This window comes from Pelobates fuscus, chromosome 3, assembly GCF_036172605.1.
Source record: "Pelobates fuscus isolate aPelFus1 chromosome 3, aPelFus1.pri, whole genome shotgun sequence".
Taxonomy (NCBI): Eukaryota; Metazoa; Chordata; class Amphibia; order Anura; family Pelobatidae; genus Pelobates; species Pelobates fuscus.
In genome coordinates, this window is record NC_086319.1 from 399108936 (window position 1) to 399121752 (window position 12817).

At 39.2% G+C, this 12817-nt stretch overlaps 6 non-coding genes across 6 annotated transcripts; all 6 read left to right on the forward strand.

Annotated features, from left to right (window-relative positions):
* The first annotated feature begins 2951 nt into the window (after positions 1-2951).
* On the forward strand, positions 2952-3023 carry TRNAG-UCC (transfer RNA glycine (anticodon UCC)). The gene has a single exon. It is a non-coding gene; the product is annotated as a tRNA-Gly (tRNA).
* A 456-nt stretch (positions 3024-3479) lies between these two features.
* Positions 3480-3551, forward strand: TRNAG-UCC (transfer RNA glycine (anticodon UCC)). Its single transcript has one exon. It is a non-coding gene; the product is annotated as a tRNA-Gly (tRNA).
* A 953-nt stretch (positions 3552-4504) lies between these two features.
* Positions 4505-4576, forward strand: TRNAG-UCC (transfer RNA glycine (anticodon UCC)). Its single transcript has one exon. It is a non-coding gene; the product is annotated as a tRNA-Gly (tRNA).
* Positions 4577-7145: 2569 nt separating this feature from the next.
* Positions 7146-7217, forward strand: TRNAG-UCC (transfer RNA glycine (anticodon UCC)). The gene has a single exon. It is a non-coding gene; the product is annotated as a tRNA-Gly (tRNA).
* Positions 7218-7673: 456 nt separating this feature from the next.
* On the forward strand, positions 7674-7745 carry TRNAG-UCC (transfer RNA glycine (anticodon UCC)). The gene has a single exon. It is a non-coding gene; the product is annotated as a tRNA-Gly (tRNA).
* Positions 7746-10313: 2568 nt separating this feature from the next.
* TRNAG-UCC (transfer RNA glycine (anticodon UCC)) lies at positions 10314-10385 on the forward strand. Its single transcript has one exon. It is a non-coding gene; the product is annotated as a tRNA-Gly (tRNA).
* The last annotated feature ends 2432 nt before the right edge of the window (positions 10386-12817 follow it).

A 12817-nucleotide genomic window follows, 5' to 3' on the forward strand; every position in this document is an offset into this window, starting at 1 on the left:
GAAATTGTCAATCACTTTGGGTTTTTTGTTTTTTAATTTTTTTTCTTGTACAATAACGGTCATTTTAAGCACGGCTCTCGAAAATCTGAACCGTATCAGTTTGGAAGAACCCAATTTTTGGGAAGTGCCCAAGTCAAGTTAAAATTTCTGCAATAGATTTTTTTCATCTTATTCCAATAAACAGTGTGCTTGCAAAGTTTGAAACAGCGAAATGTGTACTTAGACTAGGCGAGCGTTCTTGAGAGATCAGGAAGCTTGTCTGAAAATGTGACCGTATGGCTTGTGGTGTCGGTAAAACTGAAACACATCAAGCGTTGGTGGTATAGTGGTGAGCATAGCTGCCTTCCAAGCAGTTGACCCGGGTTCGATTCCCGGCCAACGGAAGAAAATCTGATTTTACGACACTGTAGTCAGCAAATTTTGCGTTCCTATTTAACATTCTCAACGACTGTTACTGCTCTTGTTGCTGAATCAACAACATTTTGTGCTGGATCATGCTCTACATAGATCAAATATGAATGACTCGCGGAAATTGTCAATCACTTTGGGTTTTTTGTTTTTTAATTTTTTTTCTTGTACAATAACGGTCATTTTAAGCACGGCTCTCGAAAATCTGAACCGTATCAGTTTGGAAGAACCCAATTTTTGGGAAGTGCCCAAGTCAATTTAAAATTTCTGCAATAGATTTTTTTCATCTTATTCCAATAAACAGTGTGCTTGCAAAGTTTGAAACAGCGAAATGTGAACTTAGACTAGGCGAGCGTTCTTGAGAGATCAGGAAGCTTGTTTGAAAATGTGACCGTATGGCTCGTGGTTTCGGTAAAACCAAAATGCATCAAGCGTTGGTGTTATAGTGGTGAGCATAGCTGCCTTCCAAGCAGATGACCCGGGTTTTATTCCCGGCCAACGCAAGAAAATCTGATTTGACGACACTGTAGTCAGCAAATTTTGCGTTCCTATTTAACATTCTCAACGACTGTTACTGCTCTTGTTGCTGAATCAACAAAATTTTGTGCTGGATCATGCTCTACATAGATCAGATATGAATGACTCTCGGAAATTGTCAATCACTTTGGGTTTTTTGTTTTTTAATTTTTTTTCTTGTACAATAACGGTCATTTTAAGCACGGCTCTCGAAAATCTGAACCGTATCAGTTTGGAAGAACCCAATTTTTGGGAAGTGCCCAAGTCAAGTTAAAATTTCTGCAATAGATTTTTTTCATCTTATTCCAATAAACAGTGTGCTTGCAAAGTTTGAAACAGCGAAATGTGTACTTAGACTAGGCGAGCGTTCTTGAGAGATCAGGAAGCTTGTCTGAAAATGTGACCGTATGGCTTGTGGTGTCGGTAAAACTGAAACACATCAAGCGTTGGTGGTATAGTGGTGAGCATAGCTGCCTTCCAAGCAGTTGACCCGGGTTCGATTCCCGGCCAACGGAAGAAAATCTGATTTTACGACACTGTAGTCAGCAAATTTTGCGTTCCTATTTAACATTCTCAACGACTGTTACTGCTCTTGTTGCTGAATCAACAACATTTTGTGCTGGATCATGCTCTACATAGATCAGATATGAATGACTCGCGGAAATTGTCAATCACTTTGGGTTTTTTGTTTTTTAATTTTTTTTCTTGTACAATAACGGTCATTTTAAGCACGGCTCTCGAAAATCTGAACCGTATCAGTTTGGAAGAACCCAATTTTTGGGAAGTGCCCAAGTCAAGTTAAAATTTCTGCAATAGATTTTTTTCATCTTATTCCAATAAACAGTGTGCTTGCAAAGTTTGAAACAGCGAAATGTGTACTTAGACTAGGCGAGCGTTCTTGAGAGATCAGGAAGCTTGTCTGAAAATGTGACCGTATGGCTTGTGGTGTCGGTAAAACTGAAACACATCAAGCGTTGGTGGTATAGTGGTGAGCATAGCTGCCTTCCAAGCAGTTGACCCGGGTTCGATTCCCGGCCAACGGAAGAAAATCTGATTTTACGACACTGTAGTCAGCAAATTTTGCATTCCTATTTAACATTCTCAACGACTGTTACTGCTCTTGTTGCTGAATCAACAACATTTTGTGCTGGATCATGCTCTACATAGATCAAATATGAATGACTCGCGGAAATTGTCAATCACTTTGGGTTTTTTGTTTTTTAATTTTTTTTCTTGTACAATAACGGTCATTTTAAGCACGGCTCTCGAAAATCTGAACCGTATCAGTTTGGAAGAACCCAATTTTTGGGAAGTGCCCAAGTCAATTTAAAATTTCTGCAATAGATTTTTTTCATCTTATTCCAATAAACAGTGTGCTTGCAAAGTTTGAAACAGCGAAATGTGAACTTAGACTAGGCGAGCGTTCTTGAGAGATCAGGAAGCTTGTTTGAAAATGTGACCGTATGGCTCGTGGTTTCGGTAAAACCAAAATGCATCAAGCGTTGGTGTTATAGTGGTGAGCATAGCTGCCTTCCAAGCAGATGACCCGGGTTTTATTCCCGGCCAACGCAAGAAAATCTGATTTGACGACACTGTAGTCAGCAAATTTTGCGTTCCTATTTAACATTCTCAACGACTGTTACTGCTCTTGTTGCTGAATCAACAAAATTTTGTGCTGGATCATGCTCTACATAGATCAGATATGAATGACTCTCGGAAATTGTCAATCACTTTGGGTTTTTTGTTTTTTAATTTTTTTTCTTGTACAATAACGGTCATTTTAAGCACGGCTCTCGAAAATCTGAACCGTATCAGTTTGGAAGAACCCAATTTTTGGGAAGTGCCCAAGTCAATTTAAAATTTCTGCAATAGATTTTTTTCATCTTATTCCAATAAACAGTGTCCTTGCAAAGTTTGAAACAGCGAAATGTGAACTTAGACTAGGCGAGCGTTCTTGAGAGATCAGGAAGCTTGTTTGAAAATGTGACCGTCTGGCTCGTGGTGTCGGTAAAACCAAAATGCATCAAGCGTTGGTGGTATAGTGGTGAGCATAGCTGCCTTCCAAGCAGTTGACCCGGGTTCGATTCCCGGCCAACGCAAGAAAATCTGATTTTACGACACTGTAGTCAGCAAATTTTGTGTTCCTATTTAACATTCTCAACGACTGTTACTGCTCTTGTTGCTGAATCAACAACATTTTGTGCTGGATCATGCTCTACATAGATCAGATATGAATGACTCGCGGAAATTGTCAATCACTTTTGGTTTTTTGTTTTTTAATTTTTTTTCTTGTACAATAACGGTCATTTTAAGCACGGCTCTCGAAAATCTGAACCGTATCAGTTTGGAAGAACCCAATTTTTGGGAAGTGCCCAAGTCAAGTTAAAATTTCTGCAATAGATTTTTTTCATCTTATTCCAATAAACAGTGTGCTTGCAAAGTTTGAAACAGCGAAATGTGTACTTAGACTAGGCGAGCGTTCTTGAGAGATCAGGAAGCTTGTCTGAAAATGTGACCGTATGGCTTGTGGTGTCGGTAAAACTAAAACACATCAAGCGTTGGTGGTATAGTGGTGAGCATAGCTGCCTTCCAAGCAGTTGACCCGGGTTCGATTCCCGGCCAACGCAAGAAAATCTGATTTTACAACACTGTAGTCAGCAAATTTTGCGTTCCTATTTAACATTCTCAACGACTGTTACTGCTCTTGTTGCTGAATCAACAACATTTTGTGCTGGATCATGCTCTACATAGATCAGATATGAATGACTCGCGGAAATTGTCAATCACTTTGGGTTTTTTGTTTTTTAATTTTTTTTCTTGTACAATAACGGTCATTTTAAGCACGGCTCTCGAAAATCGGAACCGTATCAGTTTGGAAGAACCCAATTTTTGGGAAGTGCCCAAGTCAAGTTAAAATTTCTGCAATAGATTTTTTTCATCTTATTCCAATAAACAGTGTGCTTGCAAAGTTTGAAACAGCGAAATGTGAACTTAGACTAGGCGAGCGTTCTTGAGAGATCAGGAAGCTTGTCTGAAAATGTGACCGTATGGCTCGTGGTGTCGGTAAAACTAAAACACATCAAGCGTTGGTGATATAGTGGTGAGCATAGCTGCCTTCCAAGCAAGAAAATCTGATTTTACGACACTGTAGTCAGCAAATTTTGCGTTCCTATTTAACATTCTCAACGACTGTTACTGCTCTTGTTGCTGAATCAACAACATTTTGTGCTGGATCATGCTCTACATAGATCAGATATAAATGACTCGCGGAAATTGTCAATAACTTTGGGTTTTTTGTTTTTTAATTTTTTTTCTTGTACAATAACGGTCATTTTAAGCACGGCTCTCGAAAATCTGAACCGTATCAGTTTGGAAGAACCCAATTTTTGGGAAGTGCCCAAGTCAATTTAAAATTTCTGCAATAGATTTTTTTCATCTTATTCCAATAAACAGTGTGCTTGCAAAGTTTGAAACAGCGAAATGTGAACTTAGACTAGGCGAGCGTTCTTGAGAGATCAGGAAGCTTGTTTGAAAATGTGACCGTATGGCTCGTGGTGTCGGTAAAACCAAAATGCATCAAGCGTTGGTGGTATAGTGGTGAGCATAGCTGCCTTCCAAGCAGTTGACCCGGGTTCAATTCCCGGCCAACGCAAGAAAATCTGATTTTACGACACTGTAGTCAGCAAATTTTGCGTTCTTATTTAACATTCTCAACGACTGTTACTGCTCTTGTTGCTGAATCAACAAAATTTTGTGCTGGATCATGCTCTACGTAGATCAGATATGAATGACTCGCGGAAATTGTCAATCACTTTGGGTTTTTTGTTTTTTAATTTTTTTTCTTGTACAATAACGGTCATTTTAAGCACGGCTCTCGAAAATCTGAACCGTATCAGTTTGGAAGAACCCAATTTTTGGGAAGTGCCCAAGTCAATTTAAAATTTCTGCAATAGATTTTTTTCATCTTATTCCAATAAACAGTGTGCTTGCAAAGTTTGAAACAGCGAAATGTGAACTTAGACTAGGCGAGCGTTCTTGAGAGATCAGGAAGCTTGTCTGAAAATGTGACCGTATGGCTCGTGGTTTCGGTAAAACTAAAATACATCAAGTGTTGGCTGTATAGTGGTGAGCATAGCTGCCTTCCAAGCAGTTGACCCGGGTTTTATTCCCGGCCAACGCAAGAAAATCTGATTTGACGACACTGTAGTCAGCAAATTTTGCGTTCCTATTTAACATTCTCAACGACTGTTACTGCTCTTGTTGCTGAATCAACAACATTTTGTGCTGGATCATGCTCTACATAGATCAGATATAAATGACTCGCGGAAATTGTCAATCACTTTGGGTTTTTTGTTTTTTTATTTTTTTTCTTGTACAATAACGGTCATTTTAAGCACGGCTCTCGAAAATCTGAACCGTATCAGTTTGGAAGAACCCAATTTTTGGGAAGTGGCCAAGTCAATTTAAAATTTCTGCAATAGATTTTTTTCATCTTATTCCAATAAACAGTGTGCTTGCAAAGTTTGAAACAGCGAAATGTGAACTTAGACTAGGCGAGCGTTCTTGAGAGATCAGGAAGCTTGTTTGAAAATGTGACCGTATGGCTCGTGGTGTCGGTAAAACCAAAATGCATCAAGCGTTGTTGGTATAGTGGTGAGCATAGCTGCCTTCCAAGCAGTTGACCCGGGTTCGATTCCCGGCCAACGCAAGAAAATCTGATTTTACGACACTGTAGTCAGCAAATTTTGCGTTCCTATTTAACATTCTCAACGACTGTTACTGCTCTTGTTGCTGAATCAACAAAATTTTGTGCTGGATCATGCTCTACGTAGATCAGATATGAATGACTCGCGGAAATTGTCAATCACTTTGGGTTTTTTGTTTTTTAATTTTTTTTCTTGTACAATAACGGTCATTTTAAGCACGGCTCTCGAAAATCTGAACCGTATCAGTTTGGAATAACCCAATTTTTGGGAAGTGCCCAAGTCAATTTAAAATTTCTGCAATAGATTTTTTTCATCTTATTCCAATAAACAGTGTGCTTGCAAAGTTTGAAACAGCGAAATGTGAACTTAGACTAGGCGAGCGTTCTTGAGAGATCAGGAAGCTTGTCTGAAAATGTGACCGTATGGCTCGTGGTTTCGGTAAAACTAAAATACATCAAGTGTTGGCTGTATAGTGGTGAGCATAGCTGCCTTCCAAGCAGTTGACCCGGGTTTTATTCCCGGCCAACGCAAGAAAATCTGATTTGACGACACTGTAGTCAGCAAATTTTGCGTTCCTATTTAACATTCTCAACGACTGTTACTGCTCTTGTTGCTGAATCAACAAAATTTTGTGCTGGATCATGCTCTACATAGATCAGATATGAATGACTCTCGGAAATTGTCAATCACTTTGGGTTTTTTGTTTTTTAATTTTTTTTCTTGTACAATAACGGTCATTTTAAGCACGGCTCTCGAAAATCTGAACCGTATCAGTTTGGAAGAACCCAATTTTTGGGAAGTGCCCAAGTCAATTTAAAATTTCTGCAATAGATTTTTTTCATCTTATTCCAATAAACAGTGTGCTTGCAAAGTTTGAAACAGCGAAATGTGAACTTAGACTAGGCGAGCGTTCTTGAGAGATCAGGAAGCTTGTTTGAAAATGTGACCGTCTGGCTCGTGGTGTCGGTAAAACCAAAATGCATCAAGCGTTGGTGGTATAGTGGTGAGCATAGCTGCCTTCCAAGCAGTTGACCCGGGTTCGCTTCCCGGCCAACGCAAGAAAATCAGATTTTACGACACTGTAGTCAGCAAATTTTGCGTTCCTATTTAACATTCTCAACGACTGTTACTGCTCTTGTTGCTGAATCAACAACATTTTGTGCTGGATCATGCTCTACATAGATCAGATATGAATGACTCGCGGAAATTGTCAATCACTTTGGGTTTTTTGTTTTTTTAATTTTTTTTCTTGTACAATAACGGTCATTTTAAGCACGGCTCTCGAAAATCTGAACCGTATCAGTTTGGAAGAACCCAATTTTTGGGAAGTGCCCAAGTCAAGTTAAAATTTCTGCAATAGATTTTTTTCATCTTATTCCAATAAACAGTGTGCTTGCAAAGTTTGAAACAGCGAAATGTGTACTTAGACTAGGCGAGCGTTCTTGAGAGATCAGGAAGCTTGTCTGAAAATGTGACCGTATGGCTTGTGGTGTCGGTAAAACTAAAACACATCAAGCGTTGGTGGTATAGTGGTGAGCATAACTGCCTTCCAAGCAGTTGACCCGGGTTCGATTCCCGGCCAACGCAAGAAAATCTGATTTTACGACACTGTAGTCAGCAAATTTTGCGTTCCTATTTAACATTCTCAACGACTGTTACTGCTCTTGTTGCTGAATCAACAACATTTTGTGCTGGATCATGCTCTACATAGATCAGATATGAATGACTCGCGGAAATTGTCAATCACTTTGGGTTTTTTGTTTTTTAATTTTTTTTCTTGTACAATAACGGTCATTTTAAGCACGGCTCTCGAAAATCTGAACCGTATCAGTTTGGAAGAACCCAATTTTTGGGAAGTGCCCAAGTCAATTTAAAATTTCTGCAATAGATTTTTTTCATCTTATTCCAATAAACAGTGTGCTTGCAAAGTTTGAAACAGCGAAATGTGAACTTAGACTAGGCGAGCGTTCTTGAGAGATCAGGAAGCTTGTTTGAAAATGTGACCGTATGGCTCGTGGTGTCGGTAAAACCAAAATGCATCAAGCGTTGGTGGTATAGTGGTGAGCATAGCTGCCTTCCAAGCAGTTGACCCGGGTTCGATTCCCGGCCAACGCAAGAAAATCTGATTTTACGACACTGTAGTCAGCAAATTTTGCGTTCCTATTTAACATTCTCAACGACTGTTACTGCTCTTGTTGCTGAATCAACAACATTTTGTGCTGGATCATGCTCTACATAGATAAGATATGAATGACTCGCGGAAATTGTCAATCACTTTGGGTTTTTTGTTTTTTAATTTTTTTTCTTGTACAATAACGGTCATTTTAAGCACGGCTCTCGAAAATCTGAACCGTATCAGTTTGGAAGAACCCAATTTTTGGGAAGTGCCCAAGTCAATTTAAAATTTCTGCAATAGATTTTTTTCATCTTATTCCAATAAACAGTGTGCTTGCAAAGTTTGAAACAGCGAAATGTGAACTTAGACTAGGCGAGCGTTCTTGAGAGATCAGGAAGCTTGTCTGAAAATGTGACCGTATGGCTCGTGGTGTCGGTAAAACCAAAATGCATCAAGCGTTGGTGGTATAGTGGTGAGCATAGCTGCCTTCCAAGCAGTTGACCCGGGTTCGATTCCTGGCCAATGCAAGAAAATCTGATTTTACGACACTGTAGTCAGCAAATTTTGCGTTCCTATTTAACATTCTCAACGACTGTTACTGCTCTTGTTGCTGAATCAACAACATTTTGTGCTGGATCATGCTCTACATAGATCAGATATGAATGACTCGCGGAAATTGTCAATCACTTTGGGTTTTTTGTTTTTAAATTTTTTTTCTTGTACAATAACGGTCATTTTAAGCACGGCTCTTGAAAATCTGAACCGTATCAGTTTGGAAGAACCCAATTTTTGGGAAGTGCCCAAGTCAATTTAAAATTTCTGCAATAGATTTTTTTCATCTTATTCCAATAAACAGTGTGCTTGCAAAGTTTGAAACAGCGAAATGTGAACTTAGACTAGGCGAGCGTTCTTGAGAGATCAGGAAGCTTGTCTGAAAATGTGACCGTATGGCTCGTGGTGTCGGTAAAACCGAAACGCATCAAGCGTTGGTGGTATAGTGGTGAGCATAGCTGCCTTCCAAGCAGTTGACCCGGGTTTGATTCCCGGCCAACGGAAGAAAATCTGATTTTACGACACTGTAGTCAGCAAATTTTGCGTTCCTATTTAACATTCTCAACGACTGTTACTGCTCTTGTTGCTGAATCAACAACATTTTGTGCTGGATCATGCTCTACGTAGATCAGATATGAATGACTCGCGGAAATTGTCAATCACTTTGGGTTTTTTGTTTTTTAATTTTTTTTCTTGTACAATAACGGTCATTTTAAGCACGGCTCTCGAAAATCTGAACCGTATCAGTTTGGAAGAACCCAATTTTTGGGAAGTGCCCAAGTCAATTTAAAATTTCTGCAATAGATTTTTTTCATCTTATTCCAATAAACAGTGTGCTTGCAAAGTTTGAAACAGCGAAATGTGAACTTAGACTAGGCGAGCGTTCTTGAGAGATCAGGAAGCTTGTCTGAAAATGTGACCGTATGGCTCGTGGTTTCGGTAAAACTAAAATACATCAAGTGTTGGCTGTATAGTGGTGAGCATAGCTGCCTTCCAAGCAGTTGACCCGGGTTTTATTCCCGGCCAACGCAAGAAAATCTGATTTTACGACACTGTAGTCAGCAAATTTTGCGTTCCTATTTAACATTCTCAACGACTGTTACTGCTCTTGTTGCTGAATCAACAACATTTTGTGCTGGATCATGCTCTACATAGATCAGATATGAATGACTCTCGGAAATTGTCAATCACTTTGGGTTCTTTGTTTTTTAATTTTTTTTCTTGTACAATAACGGTCATTTTAAGCACGGCTCTCGAAAATCTGAACCGTATCAGTTTGGAAGAACCCAATTTTTGGGAAGTGCCCAAGTCAAGTTAAAATTTCTGCAATAGATTTTTTTCATCTTATTACAATAAACAGTGTGCTTGCAAAGTTTGAAACAGCGAAATGTGAACTTAGACTAGGCGAGCGTTCTTGAGAGATCAGGAAGCTTGTCTGAAAATGTGACCGTATGGCTCGTGGTGTCGGTAAAACTAAAACACATCAAGCGTTGGTGATATAGTGGTGAGCATAGCTGCCTTCCAAGCAGTTGACCCTGGTTTGATTCCCGGCCAACGCAAGAAAATCTGAATTTACGACACTGTAGTCAGCAAATTTTGCGTTCCTATTTAACATTCTCAACGACTGTTACTGCTCTTGTTGCTGAATCAACAACATTTTGTGCTGGATCATGCTCTACATAGATCAGATATAAATGACTCGCGGAAATTGTCAATCACTTTGGGTTTTTTGTTTTTTAATTTTTTTTCTTGTACAATAACGGTCATTTTAAGCACGGCTCTCGAAAATCTGAACCGTATCAGTTTGGAAGAACCCAATTTTTGGGAAGTGCCCAAGTCAATTTAAAATTTCTGCAATAGATTTTTTTCATCTTATTCCAATAAACAGTGTGCTTGCAAAGTTTGAAACAGCGAAATGTGAACTTAGACTAGGCGAGCGTTCTTGAGAGATCAGGAAGCTTGTTTGAAAATGTGACCGTCTGGCTCGTGGTGTCGGTAAAACCAAAATGCATCAAGCGTTGGTGGTATAGTGGTGAGCATAGCTGCCTTCCAAGCAGTTGACCCGGGTTCGATTCCCGGCCAACGCAAGAAAATCTGATTTTACGACACTGTAGTCAGCAAATTTTGCGTTCCTATTTAACATTCTCAACGACTGTTACTGCTCTTGTTGCTGAATCAACAACATTTTGTGCTGGATCATGCTCTACATAGATCAGATATGAATGACTCGCGGAAATTGTCAATCACTTTGGGTTTTTTGTTTTTTAATTTTTTTTCTTGTACAATAACGGTCATTTTAAGCACGGCTCTCGAAAATCTGAACCGTATCAGTTTGGAAGAACCCAATTTTTGGGAAGTGCCCAAGTCAATTTAAAATTTCTGCAATAGATTTTTTTCATCTTATTCCATTAAACAGTGTGCTTGCAAAGTTTGAAACAGCGAAATGTGAACTTAGACTAGGCGAGCGTTCTTGAGAGATCAGGAAGCTTGTCTGAAAATGTGACCGTATGGCTCGTGGTGTCGGTAAAACCAAAACGCATCAAGTGTTGGTGGTATAGTGGTGAGCATAGCTTCCTTCCAAGCAATTGACCCGGGTTCGATTCCCGGCCAACGCAAGAAAATCTGATTTTACGACACTGTAGTTAGCAAATTTTGCGTTCCTATTTAACATTCTCAACGACTGTTACTGCTCTTGTTGCTGAATCAACAACATTTTGTGCTGGATCATGCTCTACATAGATCAGATATAAATGACTCGCGGAAATTGTCAATCACTTTGGGTTTTTTGTTTTTTATTTTTTTTTCTTGTACAATAACGGTCATTTTAAGCACGGCTCTCGAAAATCTGAACCGTATCAGTTTGGAAGAACCCAATTTTTGGGAAGTGCCCAAGTCAATTTAAAATTTCTGCAATAGATTTTTTTCATCTTATTCCAATAAACAGTGTGCTTGCAAAGTTTGAAACAGCGAAATGTGAACTTAGACTAGGCAAGCGTTCTTGAGAGATCAGGAAGCTTGTTTGAAAATGTGACCGTATGGCTCGTGGTGTCGGTAAAACCAAAATGCATCAAGCGTTGGTGGTATAGAGTTGAGCATAGCTGCCTTCCAAGCAGTTGACCCGGGTTCGATTCCCGGCCAACGCAAGAAAATCAGATTTTACGACACTGTAGTCAGCAAATTTTGCGTTCCTATTTAACATTCTCAACGACTGTTACTGCTCTTGTTGCTGAATCAACAAAATTTTGTGCTGGATCATGCTCTACATAGATCAGATATGAATGACTCTCGGAAATTGTCAATCACTTTGGGTTTTTTGTTTTTTAATTTTTTTTCTTGTACAATAACGGTCATTTTAAGCACGGCTCTCGAAAATCTGAACCGTATCAGTTTGGAAGAACCCAATTTTTGGGAAGTGCCCAAGTCAAGTTAAAATTTCTGCAATAGATTTTTTTCATCTTATTCCAATAAACAGTGTGCTTGCAAAGTTTGAAACAGCGAAATGTGAACTTAGACTAGGCGAGCGTTCTTGAGAGATCAGGAAGCTTGTCTGAAAATGTGACCGTATGGCTCGTGGTTTCGGTAAAACTAAAATACATCAAGTGTTGGCTGTATAGTGGTGAGCATAGCTGCCTTCCAAGCAGTTGACCCGGGTTTTATTCCCGGCCAACGCAAGAAAATCTGATTTTACGACACTGTAGTCAGCAAATTTTGCGTTCCTATTTAACATTCTCAACGACTGTTACTGCTCTTGTTGCTGAATCAACAAAATTTTGTGCTGGATCATGCTCTACATAGATCAGATATGAATGACTCTCGGAAATTGTCAATCACTTTGGGTTTTTTGTTTTTTAATTTTTTTTCTTGTACAATAACGGTCATTTTAAGCACGGCTCTCGAAAATCTGAACCGTATCAGTTTGGAAGAACCCAATTTTTGGGAAGTGCCCAAGTCAAGTTAAAATTTCTGCAATAGATTTTTTTCATCTTATTCCAATAAACAGTGTGCTTGCAAAGTTTGAAACAGCGAAATGTGTACTTAGACTAGGCGAGCATTCTTGAGAGATCAGGAAGCTTGTCTGAAAATGTGACCGTATGGCTTGTGGTGTCGGTAAAACTAAAACACATCAAGCGTTGGTGGTATAGTGGTGAGCATAGCTGCCTTCCAAGCAGTTGACCCGGGTTCGATTCCCGGTCAACGCAAGAAAATCTGATTTTACGACACTGTAGTCAGCAAATTTTGCGATCCTATTTAACATTCTCAACGACTGTTACTGCTCTTGTTGCTGAATCAACAACATTTTGTGCTGGATCATGCTCTACATAGATCAGATATGAATGACTCGCGGAAATTGTCAATCACTTTGGGTTTTTTGTTTTTTAATTTTTTTTCTTGTACAATAACGGTCATTTTAAGCACGGCTCTCGAAAATCTGAACCGTATCAGTTTGGAAGAACCCAATTTTTGGGAAGTGCCCAAGTCAAGTTAAAATTTCTGCAATAGATTTTTTTCATCTTATTCC